Consider the following 25,825-nt stretch of genomic DNA (forward strand, 5'->3'; position numbering starts at 1 on the left):
CATACCCCGATCCAAAGCTGGCACTGGATGCACCAGGAATATCACCTTACATGGAGCTAGGTGATGAGTGTAAGCATTCCCCCCTACTCATTCTGCATCCTCACAATCTTGGCCCACGTCTTGGCAATGGGCTCCAACCTGCTCCCCATTCCACAGCCTGTGGGTCCTATGCCATCTACACTAGTGACCCTCTAAGGCTTTAGCTAAACCACAGCTTGCTTAGCTACGGCTGTGATATCCATCCTAACTTTTTCAGACCTTTCCATGGGGTGGATTTCATGTTCTGTGCTCTCAGTCACTGGCTAGGATCTGGCTGTGAATGCACTGATATCCCAGAACCACAACCTAATATTTCTTTTATTGTCCACAGTCTCTGTGCCTTATGTACCAGATTGGAATTCCTAGTGTTGATACTTCTTGAAATAATATCTACTCTTTTGAACATTATTTTGTCCTGAACTTCAACGCTGCCTTACAGAGGTCAACAATTACAGGTGGGGTTTCTCCCCCAGTGCATGCACCTTGCTTTAGTGAGCGCTCACGAGGCCTTCTCACTGTCCTTGGGTTCCTGCCTATCCCCAGTAGGCCTGAACTTGTCCTATTGTAACACTGGTCAAGTTACCTATCTCTCTAACCATGTGTGGATAAAAATTCTAATCACACCATCATTACATGTATAATGTTTGGTTCACAAACTCCAGGTAGCTTTCTCTAACCACCAGGACCACATCCTCAATGGGTTAAGTCTCCATCATTAAGTGTTTCCATAGTACATTTCCCCTGTCCCCCTCACTGCATTTATTCTTCGGTTTATTCTCGTTTGTAAGTCATTCCCCTTAGAGTGTGAGTTCCCACAGTGCAGGGACGTGTCTGAGTCATCTTTCCATCTTCAGCTCTAACACATAGTAGGTACTCAATAGAGTTCACTAAACAAATGGAGGAATAAGGGGCCTTTTAGCTCTCAAATTCTGTAACTCTGGAATCTATTAAATGACTCTTCTAATTCTGAGGTCAATAAACTGCCAAAAGGTAGAGCAAGGGATTCCATACACTTTGTCTCTTTATTCCTAATACTTTTCCTGTAACAATGAGTGGTTGCGCTGTCTCTGTTTTATTAATTTTAACAACAAAAACAAAATAGATGCAGCTTCCATTTATTGAGCACTTGCTATTAACCATGTATCACACTGAGGGTTATATACCTCAGCTCAGTCAATCCTCCTCCACATCCTACATTATCTCCATTTTAAAGAATAAGAAACAGTGATGGTTGTTTTCTACGCATGCCTGAGAACCGAAGCTTATTGGATGAGGGAGAAACATTCTCTTTCTCCAAGAGTCCTTGTGTAGAACTTCTTTTTTAGTTGATACTTTGAGCAGGCCTCAATCCCTGAGTACACCAAACTTAAACTGTTCTTTCTCCCTATACTAGAAGCAAACCAGAATCCAGAGATGCAACCAAGATATGGATCTGGTTTTCTGACTTCATTGCAGAATAGGAATTCTGATCTTACTAGTATGTCAGAGTTAAAGCTATTACACTTTGACTTTAGTTAGCAGTTCAGGGGTGGAACGGGTTTCAATCTCTTTCTTTGGTCGAGCAGGCATCAAGCATCTTTGAGGAGTGCCCACATGAGTGCTCAGCACCCCCCTCCCTGCCCTTCCATTCTGTTAGATCAACTGGATCGACCAGGCAATCAATAGAATGGTGAATATTGCAGACAGGTCCACCCTCAAATTATAGTCTGCTGCCCCAACTAGAAGGCTAGGTTTCCCTCATGTGGATGGCAATTAATCTGGTCTTTAATTTTGATCTGAATAGACTTTAAAAAGTGAGGTTCAGAATCTTTAGACCAAAAATATTACATACTAACTCTTAGATATCAGACCTAGAGCGCTTATGCAATTATTTCTCATGGAGAAGTGACATCTTAGAAAATAAAATATAATTTGCCAGGAGTAACGCAAATAATACGTGCTGTCCTATTAGCATAAAGATAGCAAATTGATGCTTTTCCTTTAATTTCAAATTTGATTTTGAAACCGTACTTTTATACTTTCACACACAAATCCATAAAGAATGTACAATCAAGCTGAGTCTAGGCTGGAAAGATTCTGGCAAAAACACCCTTTCCCCTGATGGCAGACAAGGTCAGGGAGCTCCTGTGAAGATGTGGAGTGAGGTGGACCAGTGTTGAGTAGTGGCAAATAATTTAATTTTGCTGTTATTTGGACTTTTTTACATGTGAAATATGTAGGCAGCTTTGCTATAGGCAAAGAATGACAGCCTTGTTCTCCTAAAACAGTTTTTCACACAGCAGGCTCCAAGACCTTCTCCGCAGAGGGTAACCCATCTCTGCAGCCCAGCGGGAGCAGGCGGAGGGGGAATGTCAGATTCAGAAGAATGCATCCAACTAGCCTTCTCAAATAGAATACCTGCGCTCTTTAGTGCTAGGAAAAACCCCGTACTCCAAAGACCTCGGCTCCATTTTCAGTCTTGAACATCAAATGCGTAATCTTTGCTCCTCATTTGCACATTTTCCCCAAAGGATTAGACTTTCGATCTGAGAATTCCCTGCCTCTTTACCATCTCAGCGCCCATAACCCAGCCATCAATTGGAATCTGGAAAGGGCCTCGACCATCAAAAATAATAGTGAAAATGAAAAAAAAATGCATCCATATTACAAGGCTAGTAATAACGCTATTCCAGAATATCTCATAAGCCACTGAGCAACCTTCAGTTGTCACCAGCTCTAGTCAAAATTCAAATCACATCGTCATTACATCTATCATGTTTGGCCTACAAACTGCAATGACCAAGAGTTGCTAAAACTCTTCCCTCCTCCCCCCACCACAGAGCTCATCACCAGTTGTCCTCCAAAATCCACGGAGAGCACTAAGTGCTTCCTCATTTTCCCTCTACTTTAATTTCATTTTCTGATCAAAGGAAGCCAAAAAATGAAAATCTGGTTTACTCAAATCCAAATGTGAAGTCTAAGCAGATGTAATGTACTTATCCATGTATGTGGACACGCTTTCCTACACATGAAAAACAACAGGTAAAACATGTTTATGCAAACACATTGCAGTTGTCTTTCATTTGGAGTAAAAATTTGGCTAGCATATAAAACAATAATAAAAGAATTAGTTAGATGTGGTAAATAACTTGCACAAGAGAAACTTTGCCTATTGTTAATAAAACCAGAAAGGACACACACTGAAAACTGAGTGAGATTTGTATTTTCTCCACAACATGGCAACATTTTAAACAGGATCATGCCATTTCTGCCCCTTCAGGAAACAGCTATCAGTTCGTGAGTCACTCTGCAAGCATTCAACAACCGGGCTCATAAATACTGTACACCATCTGTTGCCCAAATTTATGGAATCCTTGCCAACACCACTTCAGGACTAAAAATTTCTACCTTTCTTTTCCTCCCCTGGTGCAAAACTAAAAAGGTAACATGCTTGCATAGACTTGTGGAATTTTATAACAGGGACAAGAATAAACTGAAACATCTTTGTGATAATTTATTCTCAACAGTTGTATGAATAACTTTTTTTCTGGTTAAATACAATGATTATGTTTTTCCAAAGAAAAAATTCAATAACTCTTTTTTAGCCCCGTTTAACCAAAATTAGTCTTTATCTGAGGCAACTCCAGATAATTCATTTAGAATTACTGAAATTTTATACATATGTGCATATACCATATGTAACTATATATATAACTATATATTATATATATGCTTCCAGAAATCTCACAGATTTCATTTTAATTCCCAGCATCTTATCTGATCTCAAACTAATAATACTTCTAATTGAATCATTGTGCCAGACTCATATATTCAAATAATTTTAACATTCAATGTGAGTAAGTACATTGGGAAGGTTTTCTTTTTTCTTTTGTATTAATGTATAATTTACATATAGTAAAAGTCATCCATTTCAGTGTACAGTTTCTGTGAGTTTTTACAGCCATGTCACCACCACCACAATCAAGATGTGGAATTATTCTATCACCCCACAAAATGTCCCTTGTACTTTGCAGTCAACCACTCTCCCCACTCACAGCATCTAGAAACTGCTGATGTGTCTTCTGTCCCTGTAGTTTTGTCTTTGAAAGAATGTTATATAACTGGTATCTTAGAGTATGCAGTCCTTTGAGTCTGGCTCCCTTCACTCAGAGAAATGCATTTAAGATGCATCCATGGTGTTACATGAATCAGTAGTTCATCCTTTTTTACTGGTGAGTAATATTCCATTGTAGAAATAGACCACATTTTGTTTATCCATTCCTCAGCTAAGGGACATTTGAATTGTTTACAATTTGGAGTGATTACAAATAAAGTCACTAAAAAACATTCACACACAAATTATTGTGTGAATATAGGTTTTCACTTCTCTTGAGGTAAATAATTAGGAGTAGGACTGCTGGCCCATATGGTAAGTGTATGCATAAATTTGTAAGAAACTGACAAACTGTTTTCCAAAGTGACTGAACCATTTTCCATTCCCTCCAGCAAAGGATGAGAATTCTAGTTGCTCTAAATCTTTGCCAACACCTGGTATTATCAGTGAGATTCTATATTTTGAGTGAAAATGTCCATGACTCTGTATGCAACTAATTCAAAGTCTTTGATTTTGAATGAATGTGATTTTACCCAAAGAAAAAAAAAATGAAATCACAGCAGAAACCAACTTTATTTGCTCCCTAGATGAGTGTTTTCTCTTGAGCTGACTGACTTTCTTGGTTTCTGGAATTCAACTTGATTTGAAACATCATCGTATGCAAAGTGCATGGAGTGACCTGCTGCAGACTTTTCCATGTCTTGGGAAAGCACTAGCCATCCTCCCTGGTACTTGGAAGAGTAACTCCTTCTTTGTATGCTTTGAATACATTAGGTTAAGTCTGATTGAGGAATACAGAATATGAAAATGGAGCATTCTAAAAACAGATCACAGTAAAGATTCTGCAACCTGTAAGGAGCCAGATCATATCTATTTTGATACTCCCGCTGCCCCACTTCTCAGCTGCCCAAACTGGACTCTTAATCACAATTTTTAAAAAGTAACTGCTTTATTATAATTCACATAACATAACACTCACCATTTTCAGGTGTAATGTTTAGTGGTTTTTAGCATGCTAACAGGGTTATATATCCAACATCACTAATTTTAGAATATTTTTATCACCCAAAAATAAACCCTACACCAATTAGCAGTCACTTCCCGCACCTCCCTCTCCCCGGGCCCTGGCAATCACTAATATACTTTCTGTGTCTATGAATTTGCCTATTCTGGACATTTCATATAATTGGAATCACAAAATATGTGGCCTTTTCTGTTGGCTTCTTTCACTTAGCATAACATCTTCAATGTTCCATTATGTATTTTGTGCAGTATGCAGTTTATCCATATTGCGCTGTATCTCAGTACTTCACATTGCTTTTTACGGCCAAATAAAATTGTGCAGCTATGCTGTATTCTGTTTATCCAGTCATCAGCTGATGATTATTTGGGTCATTTCCCCTTTCTGGCATTATGAATAATGATGCTATGAACATTTAGATACAAGATTTTGTGTGGATATATGTTTTAAATTCTCTTGTATATATATTGAGGAATAGCATTGCTGGGTCATATGGTAACTCTATGTTTAACATTTTGAGGAATCGCAAAGGTGTTTTTCCAAGTGGCTGTACCATTTTACTATTCCAGCAGCAATGTGCGAGGGTTCCAATTTCTTCACATCCTTGCCAAGACTTCTTATTGTCTATCTTTTTATTCTAGCCATCCTAGTGGGAGTGAAGTGATAACTCATTGCAGTTTTGATTTGAAATTCTGTAATGACTGATGATGTTGAGTTTCTTTTTATAGACTTATTGGCCATTTGTATATCTTTTCCAGAGAAATGTCTGTTCAAATCCTTTGCCCAATTGTAAATTAAATTATTTGGGTAGTGATTGTTGAGTTTAAGAGTTTTTATATTGTCTAGACTCAAGTTCCTTATCATATATATAATTTGCAAATAGTCTCTCCCATTCTGTGGGTTAACTTTTCAATTTTTTGATGGTTTCCTTTGAAGCACAAAAGATTTAATTGTGATGAAGTCCAGTTTATCTACCTTTTTTCTTTTGTCACTTTTGCCTTTGGTATCCTATCTAAGAAACAGTTGCTCACATCAAGATCATGAAAATTTGCTCCTATGTTTTCTTCTAAGAGTCTTGTAGCTTTCTCTCTTACATTTAGTTCTTTCCTTGTTCACCTTTATTTATTCAGAAAGCAAACTGTACACATTGTTTCCACATTTCCCATTATCCAAGTTGGAGTTTGCTGATTGGGATGGTCAGCACATGTGTTTAATGATGCCTTGTGGTTCAATTCATTACCAGTTTGCTTCTGCTTCTGCAGCATCTTCCATCTTGTCGGTTCCAGGAAGGGAACCAAGCTAGAAGCGCAAACTCCCAAATGAATCCCTTTTGTTTTCACAAACTATTCTTTCAAACAAAGCCCTATTCTGCTTCTTTTTCTCCTAGATTTTGAAAACAGGGAAATTTATGTATAGTTAAAAACATCTCTACTGATATATTTCTAACCTACAACAGCTTAAGGATCTCTGACAACTGAAATGTGGAGTTATAAAATTAGGGTGCTCAATATTTTAACCTATTGTGCCCCTAAAACTAAAACAGGAAGTACGAATACAAAGTTTCAAAACATACTATTCAAAACATCACGTGGTTTTGCACCGAGTACCTGGAAAATTGTCTCTTTTTCCTTTTTTATTTTTAGCTTTGCCAAACAGAGATTTAGCTACTAAATTACTTCCTCCTGTCCCAGTTTCCCTGTTGAAAGTGAGGACACTGATACTTATTTTCTCCTCATCTCAAGGGACTAATGCTGTGTTTCAGAAGCAAAAGCATGTTTTGCCTCAGAACTCCTAGAAAGAGACAGTGAGGAGAGCCCAGAGCGTCACTAGTGTAGGGAGGAATCTCCATAGTGTGCATAGTGCATGTTCTGATATACAGCAGACCAAGTTTTTCAAGTGCAACAAAAATAGGTGAGAACACTATGCCATAGAGAAAGGTGTTAATCAGCTTCTCTATCCCACCTGTCAACATGGAATCTGCTTGGAACTAAGCGTTTAGGACGATCACAAAGTCTTGCCTTTTGTGTGAATTCTGCAAATTGACAAAGCATTACTCCATGCTATGACTCCTCTCTGCTCTACTCCTAAGGAAATGATCTCAGCATTGTGATTGAAAAATTCATTTTTTAAGGAAGAAACTCGTTGGTCATACTCTTGAAGATGAAGACATATCACAACGTGGAAAGATCTACAATTTATCGTTGGGTAGGAAAAAATGTATACATATATAAATACATATATACGTATTTATTTGTTTATATCTTTAAACAAAGAGCTAAGGGTGAAATGATCCATATTAGGGCTGATTTGATTAAATAAAGAAACTGGAAGACTAAAAAACTCTATATTGTTGTTGCTGTGTTTTTATATTGTTTTTTTATTTCCAAGCACTTGAAACCGTAACAGCAGAGAGATTATATCTCACGAATCAAGAAAATAAAAATATAGCTGGGTGCATGAATGAAGAAGGTGTTTATGACTTTTATGTTCTATGTCAACATAACAGAAAGCTTGCTGGGTTATATACTCAGATCTAGAAAGTCCCCTGAATTCCTTGAAGGGAAAGTAACTGTGAACAATACAAAGCAGAATTTTTTCTGACATCAGGTATATCTTGTAGTCATAAAATCTACAAAAGGAGCAAAAAGAAAAAATATTCTAATAAGTTTCTCATAGGTCACAAAAATCGCTTAGAGTAAAACATGCGTGTGGAAAACACAGAGCGTTGTTAAGTCTGTTCTTTGCCCCGTTCCTAAAAACGAGCGGGATTGTTTTGAAAACTACAACTCTTATTGGTAACTCTGGTGATCTGAATTTGTTTTTGGTTCTAACTCCTGAGAAATATTACTGAGATTTAATTTTTAAATCTTTTGACTACTTTCAAATATCAAGTTTATTTTCATGTAGCCAACATTTAATCTATTTAGTACCTATCTTGTGTAATGTTGAAGTGACCATTGCATTTTGGTTTTAGTCTCATTTTTTTGAGGTCTGTCACCCTTTGGTGCCATGGTTCCTTCTCTCTCAGCTGTCTATTTATGTGTCAGAGAAAATTGGAGTTGTATATCTCCAAGTACAAAAGGAAGAATATTTCTTGTCCCTTTGGCCCTCTCTGGCTTCATTTTCTGTTATCCAAGGAGCAAGTCATCAAAAATTAATGTCAAGAGATGACAAGTATCTTGGCTATTCAAGTCAGTAGCAAAAATAATATTTTTTCATAGACTTTGTACTTCCATAGGTGTGAATTATTCATGAAGTGCCAGTTTGGGTAAAAGTCAGCTCAATGATAGATTTGAGTCAGTACCAGAAAATTTGCTAAGAGAAACTATAATATAGCAGGGCCTCAACATTTAGTCATGAGTTAAAGTGTCTACTGCTTTATTCTTGAATTCAAATTCCTAAATTTTATAAGGTGAAATTTCAGCAAGAATCAATTATTTCTCTAAGCTGAAATTGATCCTTAGTATTGATTTATTAAAGATGGCAGCCCTTAGGGATCTACCAAGAAAGAAGAATGACATTTTGCCCAAGAATTAGTTAATTTTTATTTTCCATGTCCCAAGCAAGGAGACAGACAAAAATCCCAGAGCAAGCACCCACTCAGTGCTCCAGACATGCGGTTACCACACTCCCAGAGACAAGGGAGGGGGACATCCAGTGCCACAGTGGATGTGTTCCTGTGGCTTTAGGGAAAAAAGGGGTACAGCCATTCATAAAGTCCTTCCACTTAATGTACTCTCATTTGTCTCAAGGAAGCAAACATCCTACCTAAGCCTGACTTTGTCCTTGGCTCAAGCCCCTGAAAGGAGCGGGGCGCCATTAAGTCGCCTGAGCTGTTGATTCCTTTCCAGGCGATTTCCTAGAGATAAGTTGAATCTCTTTGATCTGACTCCAGTGAAGTACCTTTAAACAGTCCAGAATCAAAATGATCAGAAACTAGTAAGAAAGGAGTTCAGTAAGGTAGTTCATAACAAAGCTTATGGGATGATGGAAATGAGAGGGTACAACCAGAAACGCTGAGAGGAAAATTCAAGCAGATGAAAGGAGGAAACTAGTGGGAGAAAGTCAGCTACAGGTTTTCAACTTGGAGTCACGATCACTGGGCATGAAGAACCAGTCTGGAAAAACCTTTACAGTTCAACAAATGAGGTGGGAGTAGGGACTGTCATATAAAATTTCAAAATACAGAAATGTCCTAGATGAAACACATCATGTAAGCCAAGTTTAAGTAACTAAACCGGCATCTCTTCTGTCAGCGTCTCTTATCTTGATGCTTACTATTTTCTCTTATTATTTTAGGGAAAATTGCTAGGAAATGGAATTTTCCAAATTGCCATTTTATGACCTTCTGAGTCATGCTTGGGGACAAACCTCAAAGGAAAGAAAACTGGAAGTACATAAGTTATTCTAATGCCTTGATTTGTCTTTCACCCTTTTTATACCCTCTTCTGGGAATAAAAGTGGGTGGCTCAATCAAAAGACATTTTTCCAGTACGTCAAAGAGGTCAAAGACATGATGGACATCACTAGAAAAGTAATACAAATTAAACTTTCCATCTCTGTGCAAAACCATGATTCCACATGCCTGTGCCTCAAGCGAGATCCAGAGAAAGCCCAGAAAAGGACAGTTAGAGCAAGATAACAGGGGAGAAAGCCTCATGGCCATAAGCCTGAATAAAACATTCTAATTTACTCTTATGAAGGATGTGATTGGCGTCAATACAGTCACAATGGTGATTTGGGGCTGGAGTGGGGGGCACAAGATCCTTAATGCTGAAGTTTACATCAAGGAAGACCACCTCCCCAAAACTCAGCCCCTTAGCACGGGTTCAGAGATCCTTTTGCAATCTGGCCTCTTCTTCCCTCTCCACGCTCAATTCCTCACCTACCATCCCCCTCTCCACTCCCGCCATACCTGAGTTCTAGCCATCCCAAACTTCTTCCAGTGCTCCGAAAGTGCTGTGCTCTCTCCAGGCCTTTGATAATATTATCTCTGACACCTCAGTTAGTTGCCATTTCCTCTAGGACATTCTCCCTGAATCCCCTAATCAGCATACGATGTTCGTTGAAGTAGACCTAATTGAAGGTGTCTTCTTAACCTGTGTGGGTACATGAGCCAAATTAGGCCAGTCAGCCTCTCTCCTGGGAATTTGGCTTGGAACCTAATGCAATAATTCATTTCAGTTCATGTTGGAGATGAGAAAAAAAGTAAACTCATTTGGAGTTTCAATGCAGGGCAACCATATTCTGCCCTGTGCATGGAGAAATAATAATAATAGCAATAATAATAATAATAATAATAAAAGCCAGGCTGCAGATAATTAAAGAGATACCCAGAAGGAAGCAAATATGCCAGATCACATGGCTTCAGGAAGACAAAGAACAAGAAACCAGCTGCCTTTCTTCCTGGCAGCTCTACTTCCTACTCTTGGTTTCCATGCATATGAAAAATTACCAACTTTTGCTACCCTTGGTGGGTTTCTGTTACTTGCATCCAAATGATTCCTGACTCAGACACCCCTCCTGTGTGTACTTAGAGCACCCTGTCCTTCTCTAGCATTGCACTTGCCACTACTTTGCATTTGCTTACTTATTGACCTGGCTTTTTCACTGAGCTGTGCCTCTAGTAGGACAAGGACTATATGTTTCAAGGTCACAACATGTAGCATGGCGCATTGAATATGTAGGAAAATAAATATTTGTTGAATGAAAGAGGGATTTCTTACAAAACTCCTTTTGATGCTACTTGTCTTGGGTAGGCCATGGAACATTCTCAATTTTCTCTCCTCTATGGCTGTCTAAGGCTTCCAGTCATAGCCCTTGATTCTAAACTGCTGTCCAACGTATAATAAGAGGAAAAAATTCTTCATATATGGAGTGTTGTCTAAGAATTCGTAATGAATTTGTGGAACACTAGCTTGTGTTACATTAGAAATCTACGTAGGCCTTCAGTTTTTTCCCATACTGAGGATAGTAAAAATTGAAACCAGTTGTCAACACACAAAATAGGAAGTTGATGTTTTTGAAAGAAACTCAGTTCTGTGGTCTGATTAGGACTAGAATCACCTGGAGAACTTTTTAAACATACAGATCCTGGATTCCACCACAATTTCAATGAAATTGTTATAAAGCTCTTTGGATGATTCTGAGTCCCAGGGAAGTTTCTTAACCTCACCACTCTAAATTGCTCTTAGACTAGGTTAGAAAAATATCTTTTGGAGAAATAGACATCCACAATATAAAAATATGCAGATCAGACCTTAGAGTAACCGCTATCATTTGCAGGGAGTGGGGGGGACCCATTCATTCCATATAAATAATTTATTGAGCATTTCCTAAATGTGCTTTAGGAGTCTTCTTAAGAGCATGCCTAGGTGGAACAGGTTTTGGGGTCAACCTAAGAACAGCATGCTTGTAAGAAAACAATAGCAATTCTCAAACAATCTTCTTGATCCCCCTTTAGCTATCAAATTTCTGCAATGAACACTTGTCTGAATATGAAGCTACACCCTTGGCATTTAGATCATAAAGAAGTAGCTCAGTGTCTAACCCAACCCAAATGCCATTCTCAGTTCTGTCTCTACAGAACATTCTTGGACTGAGAAGAGCTCCAACTGTAAAGGGAAGCAAGCAGGCCCTTAAAGTTTCTGGGCCTTTGAAACAAATGTTCTCAGCTTCTGTGTAGCTCTGAACAGTGTTATGATCCAGGACTTTATATATATATATATAGTCTTCCTGACTATTTGGAAAGTGCTAAGTGCTCCATTGGAAGGAGATGTTTGTATAGCGTGTAATTGGTGATGGCACAGAAAGAAAATGAGTCTGAAATGTCTACAAAGAGGAGGTCCTGACTGGACTCAGGAAAAGAGGCTTACACATGAGTGTAAGTAACTTACACATGAGTGACAAGTAACAAAGAGCAGACAGCCAAGACTTGACAGAGGGACAAGAACAATATGAAAGAATGGGTTAGAGGCACATGGTCTCAGAAGATACCACCAAAGATGAATGCAGTCAACAAGCATTGGTTGACTGATTTTGATACACAAAGCACAGGGTAGTTTGGAAAGGTTCTTTTGATTGAGCCTGGGTAGAAGCATAGTAAATCAAGGAAGAAAAAAAGACAAGATAAATCTGTGGACCTAATGTTTTTCATCTGCTAATGAAGGAGTTTAAATAGATCATCTCAAGCCTCCCTGCCAGTTAAGTCTTTGTGATCCTTAAAACATCAGACAGGGTAAAGCAATCCCAATAGGTCACCTAGTAATCTAACAGAGGGTTCTCAAACCAAAGAATCTCTGAGCCAAACTTATTATTTAGAACAAATAAGCTTGAACTCAAACTAGATTGGGATGTCTCTAATTTGTCTGTCTGTTCTCTTAGAATTTGCATGCACAGTAGTTTAGGAATTCTAAATAAATGGTCTTTGAAAAATGTTGGCCAATTATTTTAAAAATTTGGGATAAGCACCCTAAAGATACATACTAATTTGTAGATTTTATACATTACCACTTTTCTATTATTAATATACAAAGCGTATATAAAAATAGAAAGTGAAAAAACTTTGATAGATAACTATAAAGACGTGGAAATAAAAATTTAAAACATAATAACATTTTCAATCATGCCAAAGAAAATAAAATACTTAGGTATAAACTTAAAATATATACAGGATCTGCATACTGAAAGTTACAAAATGCTAATGAAGAAACCAAAAAAGAACAAAATAAACAGAGAGATACACCATGTTCATAGAGTGGAAGACTCAACAGTTCTCCCTGAGTTGACTATATATTTAATGTATTTCCAATTAATATCCCAGCAAGGTTTTTTTGTAGACATAGGTAAGTGAATTCTTAAATTAATACGGAAAGGCACAGGATCCAGAACAGCTAAAACAACTTTGAGGAAGAAGAATAAAGATGGAGGAATCATTCTACCAAACATTAAGTCTTACTACACAGCTGGCATAATTAAGAGAGTGAGGTTGTGATGGGGGAACAGACACATAGATCAGTGGAACAGAATAGAGAACATAGAAACACACCCAAGAAATGATGTCCAACTAATTGTTTAAAAGATGTAAAACAATGCAATATGGGATGAATAACCATTTCAACAAGTGGTGCTGGGGCATATAGATAGCCAAAGAAAATAAAATGAACCTCTACCTAAACCTCATACCTTATGAAAAAATAACTCAAAATAGACCATGGACCTAAATGTAAAACATAAAACTGTAAAACTTCTAGAACACAACATAGGAGAAAATCTTCAGAATCTAGGGCTAGGTGAAGATTTCCTAGGTTTGACGTTGAAAGCAGAGTCCATAAGAGGGAAAACTGATAAACTGGAACCAATCAAAATTCAAACGTTTGCTCTATGAAGCTCACGTGAAGGGTGTGAAAGGACAAGCTGCAGGCTAGGAAAAAATATTTGCAAACCACATATTCAACAAAGGATTTGTATCTAAAGTATATAAGACTTGTAAAATTCAACAGCAAAAAAAGTAATCAAACAGCCCACTTAGAAAATGGACAAAAAATATAAACAGACATTTCATTGAAGAGAATGCAAAGAAGCACATGAAGAAATGTTCAACATTATTAGTCATTAAGGAAATGTAAATTAAAACCACAATGAGCTATCTCTACACACCTATCAGAAGGACCAAAGTGAAAATAGTGATAAGACCAAATGCTGATGAGGATGCAGAGAAACTGGGTTACTCATGCATTGCTGGTTTGAATGTAAAAGAGCACAGCCACTTTGGAAAATGGTTTGGCAGTTTCTAAGAAAACTGAACATGCACTTGCCATTTGACTCAGCAATAGCACTCCTGGGCATTTATCCCAGAAAAGTAAAAATGTGTGTCACATGAAGTCAGGTACAAGAACATTCATAGCATCTCTATAATACTCCCTAACTAGAAACCATTCAAATGCCCTTCAGTGGATGAAAGGTTAAACACTGTGGTATATTCATACCGTGGAATACTATTAAGCAATAGAAAGGATAAAACTATTGGTACAACTATTGTCCAGTGTGGTAGACAGAAAAGTGCCCCTCCACCCCACCAAAAAAGATGTATGCTCTCTAACCCCTGCAACCAGTGAATATGTTATGTTACATGACAAAAGCGACTTTGCAGGTGTAATTAAAGTTACACAATCATTCCACAAGGCCAACATCACCCTGATACCAAAACCAGACAAGGAGAACACAAAGAAGGAAAATTACAGGCCAATATCACTGATGAACATAGATGTAAAAATCCTCAACAAAATATTGGAAAATAGAATACAGCAATACATTAAAAGCATCATATATAGTGATCAAGTGGGACTTACACCAGGGACACAGGGATGGTTCAGGATCCGCAAATCAGTCAATGTGATACCTCACATTAACAAAGTGAGGAATAAAAGCCAGAGGACTATCTCAATAGATGTGGAGAAAGCATTTGATAAGATCCAACATCCATTTATGATAAAAATTTTCAATAAAATGGGTGTAGAAAGAAAGTACCTCAATATAATAAAGGCCATATATGACAAACCCACAGCCAACATCCTACTTAACAGTGAAAAACTGAAAGCCATCCCTCTGAGAACGGGAACAGGACAAGGGTGCCCATTCTCACCACTTGTATTCAATATTATACTGGAGGTTTTGGCCAGAGCAATTAGGCAAGAAAAATAAATAAATGGTATCCAAATTGGAAAGGAAGAAGTAAAACTCTTGCTGTTTGCAGATGGCTTGATTCTATATATAGAAAACCCAAAGAATGCACCAGAAAACTATTAGAAATAATCAACAACTACAGCAAAGTTGCAGGGTACAAAATCAATCTGAAAAATCAGTTGCATTTCTACACGCTAATAATGAACTAGCAGAAAGAGAAATCAAGAATACAATCCCATTTACAATTGCAACAAAAAGAATAAAATATCTTAGGAATATATTTAACTGACTAGGTGAAAAGTCTATACACTGAAAATTATAAGACATTGTTGAAAGAAATAGAAAAAGACACAAAGAAATTGAAAGATATTCCATGCTCATGAATTGGAAGAAAAAACATAGTTAAAATGTCCATACTATCTAAAGCAATCTACAGATTCAATGCAATCCCAATCCCAATCCCAATGATATTCTTCACAGAAATAGAACAAAGAACCCTAAAATTTATATTGAACAACAAAAGACCCTGAATAGCCAAAACATTCCTGAGAAAAAAGAATAAAGCTAGAGGCAACACACTCCCTGACTTCAAAATGTACTACAAAGCTATAGTAATCAAAACAGCATAGTACTGACACAAAAACAGACACACAGATCAATGGAACAGAATTGAAAGCCCAGAAATAAAAACACACATGCATGGACAGCTAATTTTTGACAAAGAGCCAAGAACGTAGAATGGAGAAAGGAAAGTCTCTTCAAAGAATAGCGTTGGGAAAACTGGACAGCCAAATGCAAAAGAATGAAAGTAGACCATTATCTTATACCGTATGCAACAATTAACTAACATGGATTAAAGACTTCAATATAAGACCTGAAACCATATAACTCCTAAAAGAAACTATAGGCAGTACATTCTGACATCCATCTTAGCAGCATCTTTTCAAATGCCATGTCTACTCAAGCAAGGGAAACAAAAGAAAAAATAAACAAACTGGACTACATCAGACTAAAAAGCTTCTGCAAGGCAAGGCAAACCAGGAACAAAATGAAAAGACAATCCACCAACTGGGAGAAAATATTTTCAAATCATATATCTGACAAGTGGTTAATTTCCAAAATACATAAAGAACTCATACAACCTAACAACACAAAAACGAACAATCTAATCAAAAAATGGGCAGAGGATATGAACAGACGTTTTCCCAAAGAAGATATACAGATGGCCAACAGGCACATGAAAAGATGTTCAACATCACTAATTATTAGGGAAATGCAAGTCAAAACTACAATGAGATATCACCTTCCACCCATCAGAATGGCTATAATTAAGACAAAACATAAGTGTTGGAGAGCATGTGGAGAAAACGGAACCCTCATATATTGCTGGTGGGAATGCCAACTGGTGCAGCCACTATGGAGAACAGCATAGAGATTTCTCAGAAAATAGAAATACCATACAATCCAGCTATCCACTACTGAGTATTTATCCAAAGAACATGAAATCAACAATTCAAAGAGATTTATGAACCCCACGTTCATTGCAGCATTATTCATAATAGCCAAGAAATGGAAGCAACCCAGGTACCCATCGACTGATGAATGAATAAAAAAAGATGTGGTGTATATTACACACAATACTACTCAGCCATAAAAAAAAAGATGAAGTCATCCCATTTGCAGCAACATGGATGGACCTTGAGCATATTATCTTAAGGGAAATAAGCCAGACAGAGAAAGACAAACACAGTACGATTTCACCCATATGTGGAAGATAAACAAACACATGGATAAAGAGAACAGATTAAGGGTTACCAGGGGGGATGGGGGTGGAGGTAGAGAGAAAGAGATAATGGGGCACATATGTATGGTGACAGATAAAAACTAGACTACTGGTGGTGAGCACGATGTAGTCTATTCAGAAGCTGATATATAATAACGTACACTTAAAATTACACAATGTTATAAACCATTATGACCTCAACAAAATAATTTAAAAAAGCAAACCTTAAAATAGAGAGATTATTTTGGATTATCTGGGTGGGTCCAATCTAATCACACAAACTTTTAAAAGCAGAGAATTTTCTCTGCTTGGAGTCGTAGTGATGCATCAAAAGGGAGAAGTCAGAGGGGTTCCAAGTGTGAGAGGGACTCTTCTGCTGTTACAGGGGGCAGGACACATGGGAAGCATAAGAAGGATGCAGGCAGCATCTTGGAGCAAAGACTGGCTCTCACTCACAGCCAGCACAGAATGGGGACCTCAGACCTACAACTGCAAGAATCTGAATTTGGCCAACAACCTGAACAAGCTTGGAAGCGCTTCATTCCCAGAGCCTCCAGAAACAAACTCAGGCCTTGATTTAGGCCTCGGGGGATTCTAAGCAGAGGGGCCAACTGAGCCACGCTGTCCCTGGACTTTTGACTTTCAGAAATGTGAGATAATAAATGTGTGTTGTTGTAAGTGGCTAAATTTGTAGTAATTTTGTCTGGCAATAACAAAAATCTAACATATGCAATAATTTGGATGGGTCCCAAGGGAAGTCTGCTGAATGAAAAAAGCCAGTCTCAAAGGTTACATACTGAATTATTTAATTTATACAATACTTTTGAAATGACAAAATTATAGAAATGGAAAACAGATTACTGGTTGCTAAAGGTTCAGGGGAAATAGGGTGGGAGGTAGTTGTGACTGTAAATGGACAGCATGATGGATCTCTGTGGTGATGGAATTACACTGTAAGCTGACTGTAGTGGTGGTTACCTGATTCTACACGTGACAAAACTGCATGGAACTAAACACACACACACACACACACACACACACACGAATGCATGTAAAACTGGCGAAATCTGAATGAGGTCAGCGTATTATATCAACGCCAATATCTCAGTTGTGACCTTGCCCTGTAATTATGCTAGACATAACCACTGGGAGAAAGTGGACTAAGGGTACACGGGGTCTGCTTGTGTTATTTCTTACAACTACATGTGAAGCTACAATTATCTCAAAATAAAAGGTTAATTAAAAAAGGATATAATAGATACAAAATACCTATGTCAAAAGTAATATTTTATTATTTTTATTTTACAAAAATAATAGACTATCTATTGATGATATAAAAACTACTGTCTTCACTTAAAAAATTATTAAAGTGGGGGCCGGCCCAGTGGTGCAGCGGTTAAGTGCGCACGTTCTGCTTCTCGGCAGCCCGGGGTTCGCCAGTTCGGATCCCGGGTGCAGACATGGCACCGCTTGGCAAAAGCCATGCTGTGGTAGGCGTCCCACGTATAAAGTAGAGGATGATGGGCATGGATGTTAGCCCAGGGCCAGTCTTCCTCAGCAAAAAGAGGAGGATTGGCAGTAGTTAGCTCAGGGCTAATCTTCCTCAAAAAAAAAATTATTAAAGTGAAAACAATAGGATTGAGTATGTTGGATCATCATTGCTTTGACCTCAAAGTGAGCCAAGGAAGAAAGTGAAGTCCAGCCTGCCAGGGTCTTGTTCATATGGGCTTGCATTATTTGAGCTGTTTTTTGGCAACAATTTTTCTGCAGAAATCTCTTTAGAGGACATTTTCCCATTTGGTGACAATTAGTTTAGTTAAAGTTAGATAATAGAATTCACGAAGTCTACTTAGAATATGTTATCTTTCTATGGTTGCTTTAACAAATTACCACAAATTTAGTGGCTTAAGCAACACAGTTTTATTATTTTACCATTATGGAGGTCAGAAGCCCAAAATAGGTCTCATGGAGCTAAAATTAAGGTGCCATCATGGCTGTGCTCTTTATGGAGGATCAAGGGGCAATTCTGTGTCCTTACTGTTCCAGCTTCCGGCTGCCCACATTCCTTGGCCTGTGGTCCAAGCAATCACGTCACTCAGACCTCTGCTTCAGCTGTCACATCTTCTTTCACTGCTGCCTCCCTTGTTCATCTATTACAAGCACCCTGGTGACTACATTGGGCCCACCCAGATAATCCAGGATAATCTCGCCGTCTCAAGATCCTTTACTCAATCACATTTGCGAAATCCCTTTTGCCATGTGAAGTAACCTATTCACAGTTTGCGGGAATTAGGACACAGACATCTCTGAAGGCCATGATTCTGCCTGCCACATACTGCAGTGTGCAGAACGTGGCATACACAACCTGCAGCATACTGCAATGTGCGGCATGCATCCAGATGTGTGAGGCCTCCACCATCACCACCCTGTTGTGGCCCCGGCACGCCCCTCGGGATACTAAGTCTCATGACCGTTTCAAATGCAGACTAGAGAAGGCGTCAGCTTTACTTCATGTATTAAAATATCATGAAGCCTTAATATCTTTTCTATTTTTTTAAGTTTACACGTAATTGTAAATAGACTCTCTAATATTCTCTTTCCACGCCTCTCTTGATTGCCTGTGTACCGCCGAGGTAGGGGCCCCCATGGGAGGCCACTACTCTCAACAACTAGTACTTAACAATTCACACAGCTGTGCAGCAACATACAACTCACACGCTGCTGTCATAGTGTTTCATTTCATAGAATTTTTAATTCCACACCAACAACACTGCGAGGCAGATACAGTTTCCATGTTTAGGTGAGGAATCTCAAGCCAGAGAAGTTCAGGAACTCAACGAAGGACAAAGCCGAAAAACAGCCAACTGATGGAGTGTGGTCTTCCATCATGGTTCCCACTTCCTCCGCAGCACTGAGGGGGTCTCTGGGTAAAGAAGGAGGAAGGTTTCGGCATCCTGGGAGAGAACATCCTCAGGCTTCGGGAGAAGCAGCCGTAATGGCAGTGAAAGCAGACAGCCCGGCTCAAAATGCAGAGTAATTTCACACTAGCTACCGAGACAGCAGCTGATTTCCTCGTGCTCAGAACCTCCACACGACCAGCACCAAGTCCAGAAACAAAAGTCACTGGGGCTTGAAGAAGGTAGGACTGTACAATAAAGAAAAGCTGTATTGTTCTGAGTACATTTCCTTTGCTTTTGTATTTCATGAAGTGACAAATAGCTCTACGGTTTTTCCCCTGGCTTTCTTTTGGAGAGGACATTACAAATGAGAGTGATTCCATGGCAGACACTCTTTCTTCCTAAACAGTGCCGAGAACTCAGAGGAACTAGGTTATTTCTATTTACTGGCGCTTGGGAGTGGCAGTAGAGAAAGAGCTGCCGTGCTGGTGTCTTTCTGATAAAGGGGACAAACGTTTTCGTGAGCGATCTTGAAAGGATGACACAAGCTCATGGAAAATCAGGGAAATGCAGATGTAATTATACGGAGAATCACAAGACATGGGCGTAGAGATAATTTGGAACAGCACGACTGAGCAGCAGAGGAATATGGAAATTTGTAACTGACAGACAGTGGTAGCCAGGCCAAATTTTGAGAGATTTGAAGGGTCTAATGGACAGATTACCTAAAAGGCATTTAGTGGAGACCAGCTCCAACACTGACTGACTTTAACTAAATGCTAATTTTGGCCCAATGCGTCATTTTATATATTCATTTGATGGGATTGGAAACATAGATCTTTAGATTGCTGAGGGAATAATTAACTAGACCTGTAAAGGGCTTTTAAACTACAAAAAAAAAAAAAAAAAAAGACTCAAATATTTGCAAGTGACACCAAGACTGTGGCTTACAAGGAGTATACGGGTTTCTGTTTGCTGGAATAATGACCCATTTGCAAAAGTTGCCTATGTAAGCCAAATTTCCCAATTGATGTACTTAGAAAATAACATTGAGGCCATATTACATTAGCAAGGGGAAATGGAAAGCAGAATTAATTACCTTGGTACTATAGGCTAGAGCAAACAAATGTTACTTCAATTATCTGATTCTTTCAGATGAGACTTTGGGATGCGAATGGTCTGAATTGCATTGTTACTGAATTTCACTTTGCTGAGCTAGACAATGGTGGTCCAGGGGCTAAAATTCAGTGTTTTCACCTCTGAGGGCCTGGGTTCATTTCTTGGTCAGGGAACCACACCACCGTCTGTCAATTGTCACACTGTGGTGGCTGCATGTTGCTGTGATACTAAAAGTTATGCCACCAGTATTTTAAATACCAGAAGGACCTGGCCACCCACTTCTGGAAAAAGTGGCCATGAAAACCACGTGAATAGCCACAGAGCATTGTCTGACAGAGAGCCAGAAGGTGAGAGGACGGCACAGACAGACCGGGCAGGGCTCTGCTCTGCAGTACACAGGGTCGCTAGGAGTTGGAATCAACTCAAGTGGCACTAACAAAACACTAGACAAAGTCTAAAAGAGTCAGAAAGCCAAATTTTTTAAAGGATTTTTTGTGAGTGGCTCCCATACAGCTGAATTTGCTGGAAGGTAACATAAACTCACACACTGGCCAAGTATTTGACTAACTTCTTAACTTTTCAGTTTCATAAGAGTAAACAGTGAAATGGTCAAAATACTATATTCATAACTGTCAGTGAATTCATAGTTACAATTATAGGAAAATAAAAAAGCACGTAGGAAGCAGGCTGAACACATATACTATTTTCAGGTTTTATACCCCAGTAATTGTTCTGGACCTTCTAATTTCACGGGTCTGAAAAATTTAGAAAACATTTGATTTTAGATCTATATGCAACTGACTCAAAGGGCTGGGAACACAGTTCAAGAGGAACTCTCTTTGGACCTGGGATAATTCACTTTTATTTTTCAAGAGTTTTGTGTTTGGGATGCCTGAAAATTTAAAAGCCAGGTGGGATTTAAGATTTATTTAATCTAGTGGTTCCTACTCACCAGTCATTAGACCTGGGCTGGGCTGACTGCCTACCAACCGATAGCTAATTTCCCTATCTTCAGAAGGGAGAAAGGTTTTCCAGGGACAAAAAAAAAGCTCCAGTTTTTGCTTTTTAAGTTCAATTTCTAGGCCCTGCTCTGGGTTTTCTGATTGAGTAGTTTTGTGGGTGTGACCCTGAATGTGTATCTGTTGAAAAGTTTCTGATTCTGTGATCCAATTCTTCGTGGAAACCACTGATGCAGGCCCAGCCTCCTCACTTTGCCAATGAGGAATCCGGGGCCTGCGTCGCCCTTCGTCCGGGTCAGAGGAGGGAGGGAAACGCAAGCTCCCTGCCTTCTAGGCCTTCCTGCCCCTCACGAGGCCGGGCTGCCCAGGACATCCTCTCTGTCCCCTGTGAACGTGAATTCAGTGAGAGGCAAGCGCGGAGGGCACGTCCACAGCCCCGCGGCACAGACGGAGGGGACGACTGACTGACACCAACGATTGTTAATTTCCCGTATTTCCTTTCCTGGGAAATTTTAAAACCAAGAGAAAAGTTTAACGCACTGATAATTTAATAAATGAAATCCTTTCTGAACATAGGGAAACGAGTTAGCATCATGTGTCTCTCCTAGCCCTCTCATTCTATAATTCCCTAACAAAAGGAACTCATTTGCACTTTCACTTTCTCTTGTTAAGATGGTTTCCCCAGAAGCTTCCACAAACGCAAGAAACTTAATTTTCCTCCTCCTTCTTTCTACTTGGCTTTTCTTATCTGAAGGGAAAACGACACCGTAAACACTTACATATGCAAAACCCTCTCCCTTCCAGCCTTTGGCACTTAACACTTTCAGAGCAAATCTACAGAGAGCCTGAGTGGCCGCGCCTGCAGCCGCTTTAGCGTAAATACAACAGCGCCACCTTGTGCTGCGCTTCTGGGAGAACCCACCTCCAGCCGGACAAAACCTGGGGGCGGAGGGAGCGCAGGAGGGAGCCTCCAGGCCCCTGTTTCCACGACTGATGGCAAAACTGCTACTCCCCCCTCGGAAGACTCCTGCATTCGCTACCAGCGTGCGATCGTCTCCTATAAAATGCATTTTATTACATACATTAAATCTCTTTATATATAATCTAATATATATCAGATATAAATGTATATATTATATACTGTATGTTTAAAAATATATACAATCTAAAAGGGAACTGGAAAAGCAGAAATAAATATATATATGAGTAAAAGCTTAGGCAAATACAATGCTTTAGTAAATATTTTAAAGGGAAAAGTTACAGTCAATTTTAATTCAAAAATACTTAAGGCTAAATGCACATTTGATGCTATAATGACTTACTTTCTCTAAAGATTCTCCCATATTTAGAGAGGTAGGTTTTGAACAACGTATTTACCCATTAAGGGAAGAAAAGGAGTTTTCATAAAATCTGTCTCATGATAGTTCTATTAAGGATAATATGGATAAAATAGGTCTATGATGTGTAAAATATTTATTTCCCAAGTAGAGTTTTTTTATGATTAATTTTCTCTATGGGGCAAGCTGAGAAATTAACATATGGATATCAACTTGAGACTGAAGGCTGTGCTTAAAAGACACCAAAATAGAAATAGTGCCCAAACATGCTACTCTTTCTGATCTTTTCCCTAGAAACAACATAGTTAATTAAGGAAAACTTTTTCTAATTGCAATTTGAAATGTGAAGATTAGTATAACAAATTAGCAATTGTTTGTCCCTGAAGCCATCTGGAAAATTGAGTCTGAGGCCTTACAATGTACACATGATTATAGAATGAAAAGTTAAAGGATTAGAAAGTAGCACACTTCAGGGCCTTTCTGGGACTGGTCCTGCAGAAAACCTTACCCAGAGGCCCTGCAGAAGGCTCAGTAATGTTTCTTTTAGTTGTAACAGAAGATTTTTCTCTTCTAAGTTTGTTTGGTACTGTTTTTTTGGGTTTTTTTCTTAGTGAGGAAGGTTGACCCTGAGCTAACATCTGTGGCCAATCTTCCTCTTTCCCCTACCAAAGCCCCAGTACATAGTTATATATCCTAGCTGTAAGTCCTTCTGGTTCTTCTATGTGGGATCTCTCCACAACATGCCTTGGTGAGTGGTGAGTAGGTCTGTGCTCAGGATCCGAACCCCAGGCCGCTGAAGCAGAGCCTGTGAACTTAACCACTACACCACTGGGCCGGCCCTGTGTTTGCTATTGTTGATCCAGTCTTTAGAATGTACCTTTATGTGCTGAATTAATAACTTTGAATAAAGACTCTACAAACAAAAAGAAAAAAATTTTTCCTTAATTAGCCATGTTCTTTCTGGTGAATAGATCACACAAGTGGCATATTTTCTTGGGTAATATTTCTACTTTTTAGATAAAGTTTTTTATATTGTATATTCCAATTAAATTATGATCTAATTTATAAAAACAGTGGATTTGTGGTTATGAGGGACATACTACAATGTTAAAGACACACATAATGTTCAAGTGTTAATGATGAACTTGGAGGGCACTCAGCAAATATCAGGTGATAAATACAATGGAAATGTTCTTCTTTCCTTTAAGCAAAGACACCCCACAAAACCTGCAAGGGCTCTCCATTGGTCTACCAATCACAGTCTCTAGACTTCTCTTCCTTACCACTGTTAGTTCTCTGCACAAAGAAGCATTCTACCGTGTCTCCCAGCCCTGCATTCAGGGCGACTCCCTGCCTAAGGGCACCTACCTGGAACAGAATGGGGACTTCACACTTGCCCCAAATCTTCTCCCTTCCATTAGACTTCCACGGAAATTTTATCTCATTCAAATGCCTACCCTTCTTAGCAAAGAACTACTTCCATACACCCCAATACATCCAAATACAGTCAGCTCTCAGTATTCATGAGTAAATTCTTCGTCTTGTCCATTACCTGCAGAAGCCAGGCTTCTTGCCTTGTTACCTATAGTTGGTGTGGCTCGGTGAGTTCAAACACATTTCAAGTTAATTCAAGTAAAACACTAATAGGAAAGGAAATCTTTTAAAAATTCTATAATGTATTCCAGACCAGAAGAGGTTTTTTAAAAAAATTGAATTGTTACCTGAATTATATTATTTCTTGTCTTTATCATGGCCATTAGCTGTTTTATTCCTTTTTATTTTTTTGATGAGAAAGATTGGCCCTGAGCTAACATCTGTTGCCAATCTTCCTCTTTTTGCTTGAGGAAGATTGTTGCTGAGCTAACATCTGTGCCAATCCTCCTCTATTTTGTATGTGGGATACCGCCTCAGCATGGCTTGATGAGCAGTGTGTAGGTCTGCACCCAGGATTCGAACCTGTGAACCCTGGGCTGCCAAAGCAGAGTGTGCGAACTTAACCACTACGCCACTAGGCCAGCCCTTGTCTTCCTCTGCTTGGTACATGAGATTCTACCACAGCATGGCTTGATGAACAGTGCATGGGTCTGTGCCTGGTATCTGAACTTGCAAACCCTGGGCTGCCAAAGCGAAGCAAATGAGCTTAACTGCTATGCAACCAGGCCAGCCCCCAGCTGTTTTGCGGTCCTGAGAAGATTATAGACTTAATTTCTAGTGTCTCTTAATTCTAAACTGCCAGCTACATGGTTTCCCACTCAGGTGGCAAGATATGACTGATTGCTGCTGTTGGAAAAATAATAATTTTCTGGAATGATGGACTAATTTTAGAAACTGTTAGAGTTTACTAATTGGATGGTATATTAGTCTGTTTGGACTCCCATAACAAAATATAACAGATTGAATGACTTAAACAGCAGAAATTTATTTTTTCACCGTTCTGGAGGCTGGAAGTTCAAGATCAAGGTGCCAGCAAGGTTGGTTTCTCCTGAGGCTTCTCATCCAGGCTTCAGACAGTCATCCTCTCACTGTGTCCTCACATGGCCTTTTGTCTGTGCACGTGGAGAGGGCTCGCTGGTATCTCTTCCTCTTTTTAAAGGCAGCAGTCCTACTGTATTAGGACTTCAACATGTGAATTTTGGGGAGGCACAATTCAGTTAATAACATTTCCTTCTCTGGCCCCAGAAAATTCATGTCCTCTTTATATGCAAAGTAAATTCACCCCACCCCAGCAACCTCAAAAGTCTTAATCCATTCCAGCATCAATTCCAAGTCCAAAGTCTTATCTGAATAGCATCTAAATCAGATATGGGTAAGACTCAAGGTATGTTTCATCCTGAGGCAAAATTTCTCTCCAGCTGAGAACCTGTGGAACCAGACAAGTTATGTGCTTCCAAAA

General features: G+C 39.0%; 1 protein-coding gene across 3 annotated transcripts in view; it reads left to right on the forward strand.

The window, feature by feature from the left end:
• Positions 1–25,825, forward strand: part of RFC3 (replication factor C subunit 3) — a 186,228-nt gene that overhangs the window by 59,203 nt on the left and 101,200 nt on the right. The gene's annotated exons all lie outside the window — the stretch shown is intronic.

Source organism: Equus caballus, chromosome 17 (assembly GCF_041296265.1).
Source record: "Equus caballus isolate H_3958 breed thoroughbred chromosome 17, TB-T2T, whole genome shotgun sequence".
Lineage (NCBI taxonomy): Eukaryota > Metazoa > Chordata > Mammalia > Perissodactyla > Equidae > Equus > Equus caballus.